At 42.8% G+C, this 11,777-nt stretch overlaps 1 long non-coding RNA gene across 1 annotated transcript in view; it reads left to right on the top strand.

Moving 5' to 3' along the window:
- Positions 1-9,317: 9,317 nt before the first annotated feature.
- Positions 9,318-11,777, top strand: part of LOC141096389 (uncharacterized) — an 80,247-nt gene continuing 77,787 nt past the window's right edge. The window contains exon 1 of the long non-coding RNA XR_012233682.1: positions 9,318-9,442. This is a non-coding gene — a long non-coding RNA (uncharacterized lncRNA). The remainder of the gene's footprint in view (positions 9,443-11,777) is intronic.

Below are 11,777 nucleotides of genomic sequence, written 5' to 3'. Positions count from 1 at the left end.
CAGTTTGTTTCTCAATGGTTTTGTGCAGACTATGGAGGACAATAAATGATTCTTCTTGATTTGAATTTTTCACATGACAAAAATGTGGCCTATTAACAGAGACTGGTAGACTTTTTATAACTACTACTGTACTTTAGCCATAGATCTTGAGCCACCCCTATTATTGCAGAACATTCCATCTACTTTTTATGAGTCCGGATTTCAGCCTCTTTGTATTATTGATTTTGCTTACAGTTTGATCCTGTGTTTTCTTCTGCTAAGTTCCCCTGTGTGCGTTTCCATTGCACTAACACTATGTACTTATTTTCGATAAATCTTCTGATTAACCTTTTTTGTGACTTAGGTGGTGTCCTGAAGTTTATATTACTCCTCGGTTCCCTTTGTGGAGCAGCTGCCTTGTCTTCCAGCTCACATTGTTTGTCATTATGAATCCCATAGCTATATTCCTGTCTCTAGTATTCTCTCTAGCGGGGATGTACAACACAAAAACTACATGAATGCAGGAGAGAAAGGGTTGATGTTACTTACACTGTATGCTACAGTTTCTACTGAATGACAATTCGCATGTACTTTTCACAGATGAAGGAATTGATTGACTACAACACAAATAATTCATCACGAAATTTCCCTTTCCAGAATACTGGATTCTTGTGAATCCCAAATTTTCCGAATTTGATTTGTGAGATGCCAGCAGAATTGATACCAATTGGGTAAGTTTTTGGGGTGCTCGGGAGGGGATAAAATAAGAAAAAAACCTTATATTTACCTGTTCTAGACCTGTCTTCTGGCACCACGTATACCACCGGCACAGCTACCAGGTCCCCGATACAGATCTTCTATTCCCCTGACACTGAGATCCACATGGTCACATGGGGGCAAAGCGAGTCATTGACGTCAATTACATGCAATGGTCCCACATGACTGCGGTGGTATAGGCAATACAAGGAGACAGGTGAGGGCCTAGAACAGGTGAGTACAGTTGTGCTCAAAAGTTTACATACCCCGGCAGAATTTTTGCTTTCTCGGCCTTTCTTCAGAGAATATGAATGATAACACCAAAACTTTTTCTCCACTCATGGTTAGTGGTTGGGTGAAGCCATTTATTGTCAAACTACTGTGTTTTCTCTTTTTAAATCATAATGACAACCCAAAACATCCAAATGACCCTGATCAAAATTTCACAACCGCTGGTGATTTTGGCCTATTATTTACATATTATTATTATGTATTAAACACCCTAAGGGCTCTGTCACACATAGCGACTCACCAGCGATCCCGACAACGATATGAACTTGTCAGGATCGCTGGTGAGTCGCTACATGATCGCTGGTGAGCTGTCAAACAGGCAGCTTCACCAGCGATCAGCACCAGCAACGATGAGCGCTCGTGTTGCTGTGTACCTTAGATACCAGCGCGCTGGTGCAGGGAGCTGGTAACCAAGGTAAACAGCGGGTTTCTAAGCGCCGTGCGGCACTTAGAAACCCGCTGTTTACCTTGGTTACCAACTCCCTGCACCAGCGCGCTGGTATCTAAGGTGCACAGAGGGTTTCTAAGCGCCGCGCAGCGCTTAGAAACCCAATGTTTAACTTGGATACGAGCTGGGAGCTCGCTGATCGCTGCTCTCCCGCCTGCCATACACAGTGATGCGTGCTGGCCAGCGGGAGACCAACGATCCAAAAAAAAAGTCCAGGGCATTCCAGCACGATCAGCGATACCCAGCATGGGGGGGCGGTCGCTGATACCTGTCACACACAGCGATCTCGCTGGTAAGATCGCTGTTGCGTCACAAAACTTGTGACTCAGCAGTGATCTCGCTAGCGATCTCGCTGTGTGTGACGGGGACTTAAGACACAGAGATCAGAACTATTTAAGGTGCATCAGGACACAAACATTATAGTCACTCATCAGATATTATATGTAGCGCAGAAATGAGTCCAACATGAATTTTTTTGGTCTTTTCCAACCACCTGCCTTTTGGAACTGCATATTTGTCTTTCCTGAATAGGTGTTTTTTTTCCAGCTTTTCGGCAAATGAGATGTCTCCACCTTTCCTCTCACAGCATCCAGTTGAACTAACAACCAAGAGGGAAAAACTGCAGCAGCATCCCCTTCCTCCCCCTTATCCCTGTTTTGTATTTACTCCACTACTTTACTAGATGAGTTTTATGCGCCTTCATCAAAATTCAGTATATAGGTGTAGAAGATCTATAGTACAGGCTGCTGAAAGGCCCCCTAATAAATATTTCTTATATTAAAAGGGTTTTACACTATTGGGAACTTTTTTTGCTTAAAAGAGTTATCTGGGACTTTGCAAATTTTTTTGAACTTAGACATTTAGTTGCAATCTGCCTTCTTGTTCTGCCATGTGGCGATATTTGCTGATTCAGAGTGGTCCCTGACTGATCATGTCGGTGGCATAGGACCTTCCCTTCTTCTGCTTTATTACATGGCGAAATTGCTCACTGCTGATGTCATGTTGATTGACAGCCGGCTCCTCATTGCCTAACTGCGAGGAGGCGGCAGTCAATCACCATAATTTTGGCAGAGATGCCCCACCAACAGAGCAGACTATAAGAGAAGGTACTGCCCGGTTGATGTGAGAAGAGATGAAACACGAGAAACACTGTCTGAGCCGGCAGAGATCATCACTGGACAAAACAGACAGATAGTGAGCAGTTAAATTCATAGCCCTATGTAACCAAATCCCAGCTAATCCCTTTAAATGTGTGTATTTGGGGTTAAAAATTACTAAACATTCTTTACCATTTTGCATTTACAGACTTGATGTTTCCCTGCACGTTCAACTTTGATGTGGTCATAAATCAGCTGAAAGAAGCTCAGATAAAGACAGATAAAAGAGTTATAAATCCTGCATCAGGTCATCATATGCAAATGTGGCACCCCCAGGAGTATGGTCGCCACAGTGGCATTACCTTCCTCTTAGGGAGTGTGATGTCATGCTTGGAAGCAATAAAGGGTCTCTCTATCAGTTAAATACAACACACAGCACAGTTCCCACTCCAGGCCAGCAGAGGGAGCTCTGAACTAAAACTGGGGGAGGAGCTGCTCTCTGGGGCCAGGAAGGGGAAATTAGTTAGTTTGTGTGAGGAGGGAAACGTGAGTGGACATGAGGAGAGGAGCTGGAAGATTGAGCAGAGCTCAGGCTCACTTCTAGCTGTGGCGCATGGTATGGAGCCCGGTCTCCAAGGTTGTACGGATACTGATGTTCCTGCAGCAGAAACCGGAGGAATAGGAAGCTGTAAATGCTCTGTTCCCACATAAGACTCGGAGGTACAACAGCAACGAGTGAGCCAGAAGAAGAAGGCTACAGCTGTCTGCCATACGAGGGAGTTCTAAAAGAAAACAAGCAAGTGGAACTTCAGTGTAACACAGTACTGCAAGTACCTCAGATAAGCGCTAGAAAGGAGATTACACAACCCATCTGCATAGAGAGATTCCTAAGTTGCTTACAAGCTGGCCAGCCTCTGTTCCATCTGTAATCTGGACCCTGGACTGCACTTACAAAGCACAGTAAAGGTAACGGAAACTGCACCCTGTTGTGTCATTGCATTCTTCCTGTAAACTCTCCAGCACTGCAACATCTCTGTGCCTGACACTACACCCTCTTCCTCAACACCTATTCTCACTGCCCTGGGACTACAGCTCTACCTGTGGGGAGCTATTACATCTTGCTGCCTTATACCATCTGTCCCAGAGGATCTGTCTGCAGCGTCGGTTTAACCCCTACATTGCCGAGCACCACAGGTGGCGTCACGTATCATCCACTAATAAACTTTAACCAGCCACGCTTAACCCCTTTTACATGGACGCCTAGGCCCACGGACCAGGTCACTGCTACTGTGACACTTCCCTCTGAGAAACCGGCCCGGTACCGAGTACCCCACTGCCCTGGCAGGCAATTCACAACCAGAAGCTACTAAAGGCAAATGGTGTAAAAAATTTTATGAAGCTCAATTAAAAAAATTAATTTTAGCCACGATTATATCCGTTTCGGTCCCCAAAAGGGGACAACCCGTTTACAACTTATATATCCCAAACTGCTAATAAATTCACTTTCTTTGAAGTGCTACTTAGTCAATTTTCTGGTTCAATATTATCCCGTGTATTATATTTGCTTTTTACTAAAGATAATTGAATCTTCCAAAAATTACCTTTGGCAGATTTGATTGAGTCACCTGGTAATTTTAAATCAGTCCAAATAAAATTCAATTCAAATCAAATCTGCTCCAAAAAGATGTTTATTATACTCTGAGATCTTTCTAGCTACTACAGCATACAAATTGGAAAACCGGTGTGTAACGCTGGTGGGTGTGGACCACTGCCCCGCGGGCCCGGCTTATCCTGGAGAGGCATGACTAAGTGACTACCGTGTATTTGCCAGAGCCTCTGATGATAAGTATAGGCTTTGCCGCTAATAGTCACTAGGTACCACTCCAAAGCATTCCCCGGGTCTTCAGCAGCTGACCGGAGTCTCGGAAGTGCGGGTACACAGTACAGAGGTGCGAGACAGAGGCATAGTCAGATGGTCTGAGGTTGGGGCAGTCAGCACAGAATTAGTAAATGTAGCCAAGGTCAGGAGCAGAGAGGTCAGGCAGGATGGGTAAACAGGCCGGGTCGTTAATGAGAAGCGGAATATAGAAGAATGCATAAACGTGTGCTACTTAATAGGAACCGAGGTTCAGGTGGGGAGTGGTAGGAGCAAATGCCTAATAAAGCCCCTGCTAGCACGGCATAGGCAGGGGATGCTAATCTCTGTAGGACACACCCGGGTTAAATTCTTGCAGAGACCATCCACACCCTCCTAGGGTTTAATGAATGCTATAGCAGAAGCATTGTTGCAAGAAGCAGACTCAGCGGGAGGAAGACGTGACGCGGTGAGAAACCACATGGTGAGTAGAGGGGCGCTGAGAAGGCAAGCAGGTTACCGCCAGACAGAATATGGTCCCTTGCAAGAGCAATATATGGACCCTTTACAGTCCAAAAACGTATCATCATGCACAATTCCACTTCATTGGGAAGTTGGCCCCCTTACCTCAAGAGCCCCGTTGTACCAAAGATATCAAATAGCTCAACTCTACTGTTTGCAAATCTGTCACTTGCAAAGGGTCAATGAACTGAGCTGTGGCCCGAGGGTCTTGAAGCCTCTCTCACGGAAAAACTGGAAAAAAGGGAATCAACTCCAGTTCCTCCTGCTTCCAGTTGAAAGAACCACCAGCGGTCCATTTTTATATCTTTTTACATAACACTCCCAGTATGTTTTTAAAGAATTCCTAACAATTTCCTTCCTATTGTTAATATTTTGGACTACATTTTTCTTTTCTTTTGCCTGCTCTCCGCACTATCCGATACAATCTCATATTAAAAGACAGCAGAAAAAACTTTGACAAAGCCCATTGCAAGTTTTGAAAGACATCGAAAACCAAGAATTGAAAATTGCTACTTATGCTTTATGACCATTTCTATTTCCTAAGTGTTTTTATGACTTCTCAATTCCTGATTTATTTACACTACCAAAAACTAATAAAATCTACAAGGCTGTACTAGAAATTCAGGAACACGAACATAACACTCTGCAGAGTATTTAATGTGGTTTTATGATGTTTGAGCATAAACACTTTTATTTTTCTCGGTATATAATAAAGGTTCTTGTAAGAGTATTGATGGGCCATAAATAGTACTGTTGATTCTGCCGCAGTAGGGTGTGGCCCGTCTTAATTGTCTGTGGCCAAATTGGATCTTTGGTAGAGATTTTACGTGCACGGAGAAAAGAATACACAAGACAAGGTGTATCATGTCAATATGATTCTTCTCTGTCTTTAATCCAAAAATGAACAGCTTTTATACAGAGTTTGTGTTATTACATCATGGGTACATTTCTAAGTTAGTATTTACCGTTCCCATGCCGCTACATATCACTATGTACGTTTCTGAGTTACTGTTTACTGTTCTCATATGCTACATAATCACCGTGTACATAAGTATTGTTCTTTAGCCCGATCCACCCAATCCACCCAGTATTGCGGTATTATATGAAGCCTAGGTGGGTCATGCACAGAAATAATTCAGCAGAAAGCCAGAAGTATCTTAAAGCAACATGATCCTAATATTCTACAAAGCCACTATATAGTGGTACAGTTTTGATTCTTGTATATATTCATGTGCCATATATTCTCCCCTTAACAGTCCCTCCTTTGGAGATATGCAAAATCAAAATCCTAATCTCGTCGAACCTATCGATCTGTCCTCCCGGCCTACCTATCTCAACAATGCTGGAACCTAGCTAACTAATCTTCACCGTATATACGAGACGACCCATCTCTAGTAGATGGACCCCCTCCTAACGGACTTTGCACAGGAGGAAGTCAGATCCTGGACTTTCCCTCGTTGGTTTGCTTCAAGCAGGCATATTCCGGAGGTGGTGCTTGCATGTTTTCATTGGGACATCTTTCATACAGGGGATCTTCAAAATCGGCATGCATGGTCATCACTGTGGTTTCCATAGTTTTCATCATCATTTTCTTAAGGCATGGCACTATGCAGCATAGAATTAAAGAAAATATGATCAAAGGACATAAAATAACTTTTGCAAACTTAATGGGTTAATAATTGCCTTTAAGGCATCCCCAGTGTATTTTATAAACCGTTGTTGATTATTGTATAAATAGTTTATCCGCTTTGCATTCTTATTTACGGGGATGGTGGGTTTAAACACAACTATTGTCTCGTTCTCGACTTTGAATTTGTCAGGTGCTCCCTGTGTGCCCCCACTGGTATCTATGCTTCTTAGCCAAAATTTACCTTTTGTGTCACCATTTTCCCTCCCAAGTTTAGTACTTGAGCCTAGTACATATAACCCTTGCTCATACTCTGAAGGGTTGTCAATAGTAAGGTACAGAACTATGCATCCCTCCTTGGGGCAGTGAGTGGCAGTGACAGGGAGTATTGAATCTGGAAGGCCACTCTGACCCTTAAAATGGGCTTTGGACAGGGTCATGCGACTTAATAGGCTTATTCCCCATTTGTCCCTTCGCTGTAGGGCCTGGGCTGGTTGATGTCTCCAGTCACTTTCACCAGTGTGCCACCCAACAAGAGACTAATCCTCCCAGTTTGAACCTTTCCCTATTTCTGCAGTAGTGACACAGATGAATTGTGTATTAAACCTGATATGAAACTGTGCCATGGGGCCTGGACATTCTTATTGTGAGACAGTAGTCAAATTGATATGTTACTCTTGGGGTGGAGACATTATACTAGAAAGTCAGTATGCCCTTCTCATGAGTGACTACTCCTTGGTGACTGACTACCCCTTGAGCTAGGAAAAAGGATAAGTGCCAGATGGATGAAGAGTGGCAGCCGCTACTGGACTCTGGATCCGGCATCTCCTTGCAGTGGGAAGCGAGGACCCATGGACTGCTGCGATAGTTGACAGGACTTGGAACAGGCTGTCATCTCTAGGTTCAAGGGTACGTCTGTTGAACCTCTTGGTGATGAGGACTCAGTCACCGGGCAGGATCTGGTGGGCTCCTATGTCCTCAGGATCTGGGATGGATGAAAAGACTCGAAAATGCATTTTAGTCACATGTTTTTAAACTTAGTCTACATATAGGCAATTATACTTGTGCGTGTATGTGACCCAAGGGAAAGACTAAACTCTTATGCTATGACCCCTGTTTCCTGTATAACATCAAGTATGTAGAATTTTGTTCGAGGCCTTAAATTTTCCTTGTTCATCCTTAGGCGTATTTCATCCTGTATAACTTCATCTTAGGTCCATTTCTTCTTTTCTTCCTTGGATACTTGTTTCTGGAGTGTTATTCCTTTTCCTCTGTTTCCGTGTCAACCGGTATTACTGCTGCTTCTTTTGCTGTTACTTCAGCTAGTCTGTTGCCCACTGCTTCCCTTGAAGTGTCTCCAGTGTGTGTGCTTTTACTTTTACCACCGCAACTCTTCCTGGCATCAACAAGGACTCCATTAATTCTTGTATGGCTTTGTGGTGTCAGACTGGCGTTCCGTTAGCCGTGATGAAGCCTCTTTCCCTCCAGATTGATCTTGACAGCTTCATGTTGAGTGGACCTCTCGTATGCTTCTGTCAAGGCCCGCAGTCCTGCCTTTGGATGTAGGCAGTGGTTTTGCTGGCAGCAAGTTACTTCTGTGGCTACTGCTATACCAGTGTGCGAACGGCCTTCTTGGTCTGCATACCTTGGTCTAGCCACAAAGAGCATCAGGTCAGGAAATCCAGGTGTTCTCTTGCCTCATGACAGCAAGACAATCGCGTTCAGCCATTTCAGAGTCGACTACCTCTTCCACTAATGTGTCAGAGATGTGGTTTTCATCCTCCATCTTCCTCCCCCCTTTGGCAGAGGTAGAAGAGTAGCTGGATTATGGACAGCACATCTGGAGATGGTGACGTTGTCCGGGAGCAGAGTAGGGCATTGCAGACAGAAATATCAGAAGCTTTATCCAGCACAGGTGGGTTGCAAACACGGTTCTCATGCAGGTTTGGACTTCACGAGTCACTTGGTCAGGTTTTGGAGAGTAGAAGCCAGGAGGGCATTGTCTTCCTCCGTGAAGCTGTGTTAGGACTCCATTTACATGGTCAGGCTTCTTCATGACAAACAGACAAAACAGTTCAGTATAGCGTGGCAGTCCTAGAGCTGTGAAAATGTGATTGCAATTTAGCATATAAAACACACCGATACCTTCTTTGGTTAACCTTAAAATAGTTATAAAAAAGGTTGCGTGTGTAGAAGAGCAGTATTGTCTTGGCTGTCTTCAGTCAGGGTCAGAGGTCATCCATATGTATTGTAAAAAAAAAAGTGGCTGTGGGATGTATCCTCTTCCAGGGCTCCAGGACCGTGGTCATGGCTCGGGTGAACATAGAGAGGCTATACTGTGCCCCTTGAGGCATCATAGTCCAAATATATTGCTGGCCCTCGTGTGAAAACAAGCAGGTACTGGCTTGCAGCATGTAGAAATAAACTGAAGAAAGCATTGGCCAGGTCAATCACCGTGAACCATAGAAAAATAAATAGAATTGATAAAAACAAAACATAGTGTGTGGGTTTGGTACCATAGATGTGTTCAGTACTATAACTTCATTGACAGCACATAAGTCATGTATTATCCATAACTTCATAGAAATAATTGCAAATAATGAAATGGAGGGTAAATATTGCAATTTCCTTGGCAGCTGGGCTACTGGCTTCTGCCCCACCTTTACAAACTGGATTTTCAGCCTGCCAATATTGAGTCTGGGATCAGTGCCATTAGTTCAACACCCACATGATCTACAGATGTGTCCTGTAAAAAAAAGAAAAGACTACATACTTCTTCAGCAAGTAGATCAATGTCCCTGATCAATCTTCTGATTGCATCGGGACCCACCAGGAATTTGAGAGGAGTATCCTCAACCCCTGTCTGGGTGAGAGATGTTGTTTCTCTATTGTATTATTGTGGGGGGGGCTGCAAGAGTATACGTACTTTCATGGGTTGTGGAATCAGTATGCCAATACCCTATTAAAATCTGGAGCTCGGTATTGGTGGGTGTCAAGCTTCTTCCAAATGGGGACTAATTTGCATTTCAAATCTGAGATCCAGAAACTTTTTGTTACATTGGTGGAAGAAATTATCCACAGGTTCTCCTTTTCCCTGCATATTTCCAGGAGTCCTTGTGTGGAGTAGATTGTGTACAAAAGAATGAGCTTTGAGGCTTAAAAGATGATGATGATGATGATTATGTCCCCTCACCATATAACGATAAATACTGTAGATTATCAGTCTGAGCTATTTATTTCCTGTCTCCTCCTGTTCTGTTTAATTATATACCTCCATGTCATATTCATCTTTTTCTTCATTATTCTTTTCATAAATTACATTAATTAATAAAACTATAATGGATGCTGGACAGGATGTAGCACAAGACGTGCCGTCTATATAAATAGTTGGAAAGAAGGTACGGCTCTTTGGGTTGCTCATCTGACAGTCAGAACAAGTCTCACGATGTTCTGCATTCTGCGTTTGACAGCTGGCACACGTCCAGTCATCGGGAATGTATATAGAAGTATAAATGAATGTAATGCAGATATTGCAACTGACATCTTCCTGTGTAAATATTTGTTTTGCACAAAATTCAGCAATCTTGTTATATTCCTCTCCTCATGCCTTTTTTCCTAACTTCCTCTGCCATCTTATAAAATGCTTCAGGGTCCTGTAACACCTCATAATACCTGAGGCTGAGACGCTGCTCTCCACTCATTAACACATTCTTCTATCCCTTCTTATCTAATGCTCCTCCCCTCGGGATCGGAGGGTTTCTTAACGTACATTTTCTTTCTCACTCCACTATGGGTCATATCTGTCTTATAGATATTGACTGACTGCTCCCACCCATTCTATCATCTGAATTCTGAGTATATCTGAAAAACATGTATGTGGGCGTCTTGAAACAAATTCTCACGGGGTTATGAACAGTTGGATATGTGACTGTAAAAGCTGTATGTACTCCTTATGTCCGAGTAAAGGGGTCTTCAGTGAACATAGTGATGTCTAGCTATCTTGAACACAGTAATATAGGGAATTAACCAACAACTAACACCAGAGTATTTCACAAATCTTGTGTATCCAGAAACTGCGTAGTATAAAAATACCTTATAAATTGTTAAAATTTCTGTTTCCTCAAAACTTTCGCTCTAAAACATTTCAAAGAAAACCATCTCATAGAGAAATGTAGTGACATTAGTAAAACAATAACTAAAAAGTAACAATAGACCTCGGATCTCACAGAGATATCTGTACAAATCAAGCAATTACCATTCAAGTAATTCTCTTTCTACCTGAACCAACTAACCTTATAATTATAGTATGCAGAACAAAACCAGTTTATCCAATTCTCTAATTTCACAACATATATATGTATGCACACATAGAATGCATTCAAAAATTTTAACCACATGCTAGTACGCCTCCTGCAAATTATACACACTACAAAAGACAAAAGACAATGAATTTAAAACTGGTACTGACATCAAATACTGCGAATCCTTGACACCAAAAAAATTCGCAATTTACCTATCCATATGCCAGCCTGATTTGTAGAGGTGAAAAATCTACACCTGGGCAAACCATACTTTTCAGGGAGAGAGCAATCACTCAGTCACATCAACACGGTAATTGAAATTACCCTTCCACCCATATAACTTATGAACCTATGCTGCAGCTAAAACACCATCATCTTAGCCAGATGATGTCCGGTGGGAAACCCGCAAGAAGTCACCAACCACTTAGAGGTTGGAAAATCACTGAGAGTAATCAAGCCCCTGCTCCCACTTGCCCACTGGGAGAGACACAGTTCAGACTTCTGCGATCATCGGTCAAGCCGAGAGCAGGACCGGAACCAGAGTGACAGTGAATTTGCTCAGTACGTCTCCCTATCTATATTTTTTTCCTTTTCAGGCTGGCTGAGGTAACAATCACATATGCAAACAACCAAAACAGCAAAGCAGAGAGGCAAAGCAGATAAGGCAGACAATTAAACTTTTAGATTACCGTAATTATAAATATGCTTGAAGGGTTACTGTGTGTATACTATAAAACAACTTATTACACTCTATATTTTATATCCTCCGGACTGAATACAGATAATGTAGCGTGATTGTTAAACACTTTGCATTCAGGAAATGCAGCTGAAATAGCAGTCTAACCAGTATGGCAGTATATTCAATATGAGAGCTGCGGACAGGCGTGTCACAACAATGCAT

This window comes from Dendrobates tinctorius, unplaced genomic scaffold (genome assembly GCF_039654945.1).
Source record: "Dendrobates tinctorius isolate UK_male_01 unplaced genomic scaffold, ASM3965494v1 ptg000075l, whole genome shotgun sequence".
NCBI lineage: Eukaryota > Metazoa > Chordata > Amphibia > Anura > Dendrobatidae > Dendrobates > Dendrobates tinctorius.
The sequence above is the reverse complement of the archived record's forward strand: the minus strand, read 5'-3'. Positions and strand labels throughout refer to the sequence as shown.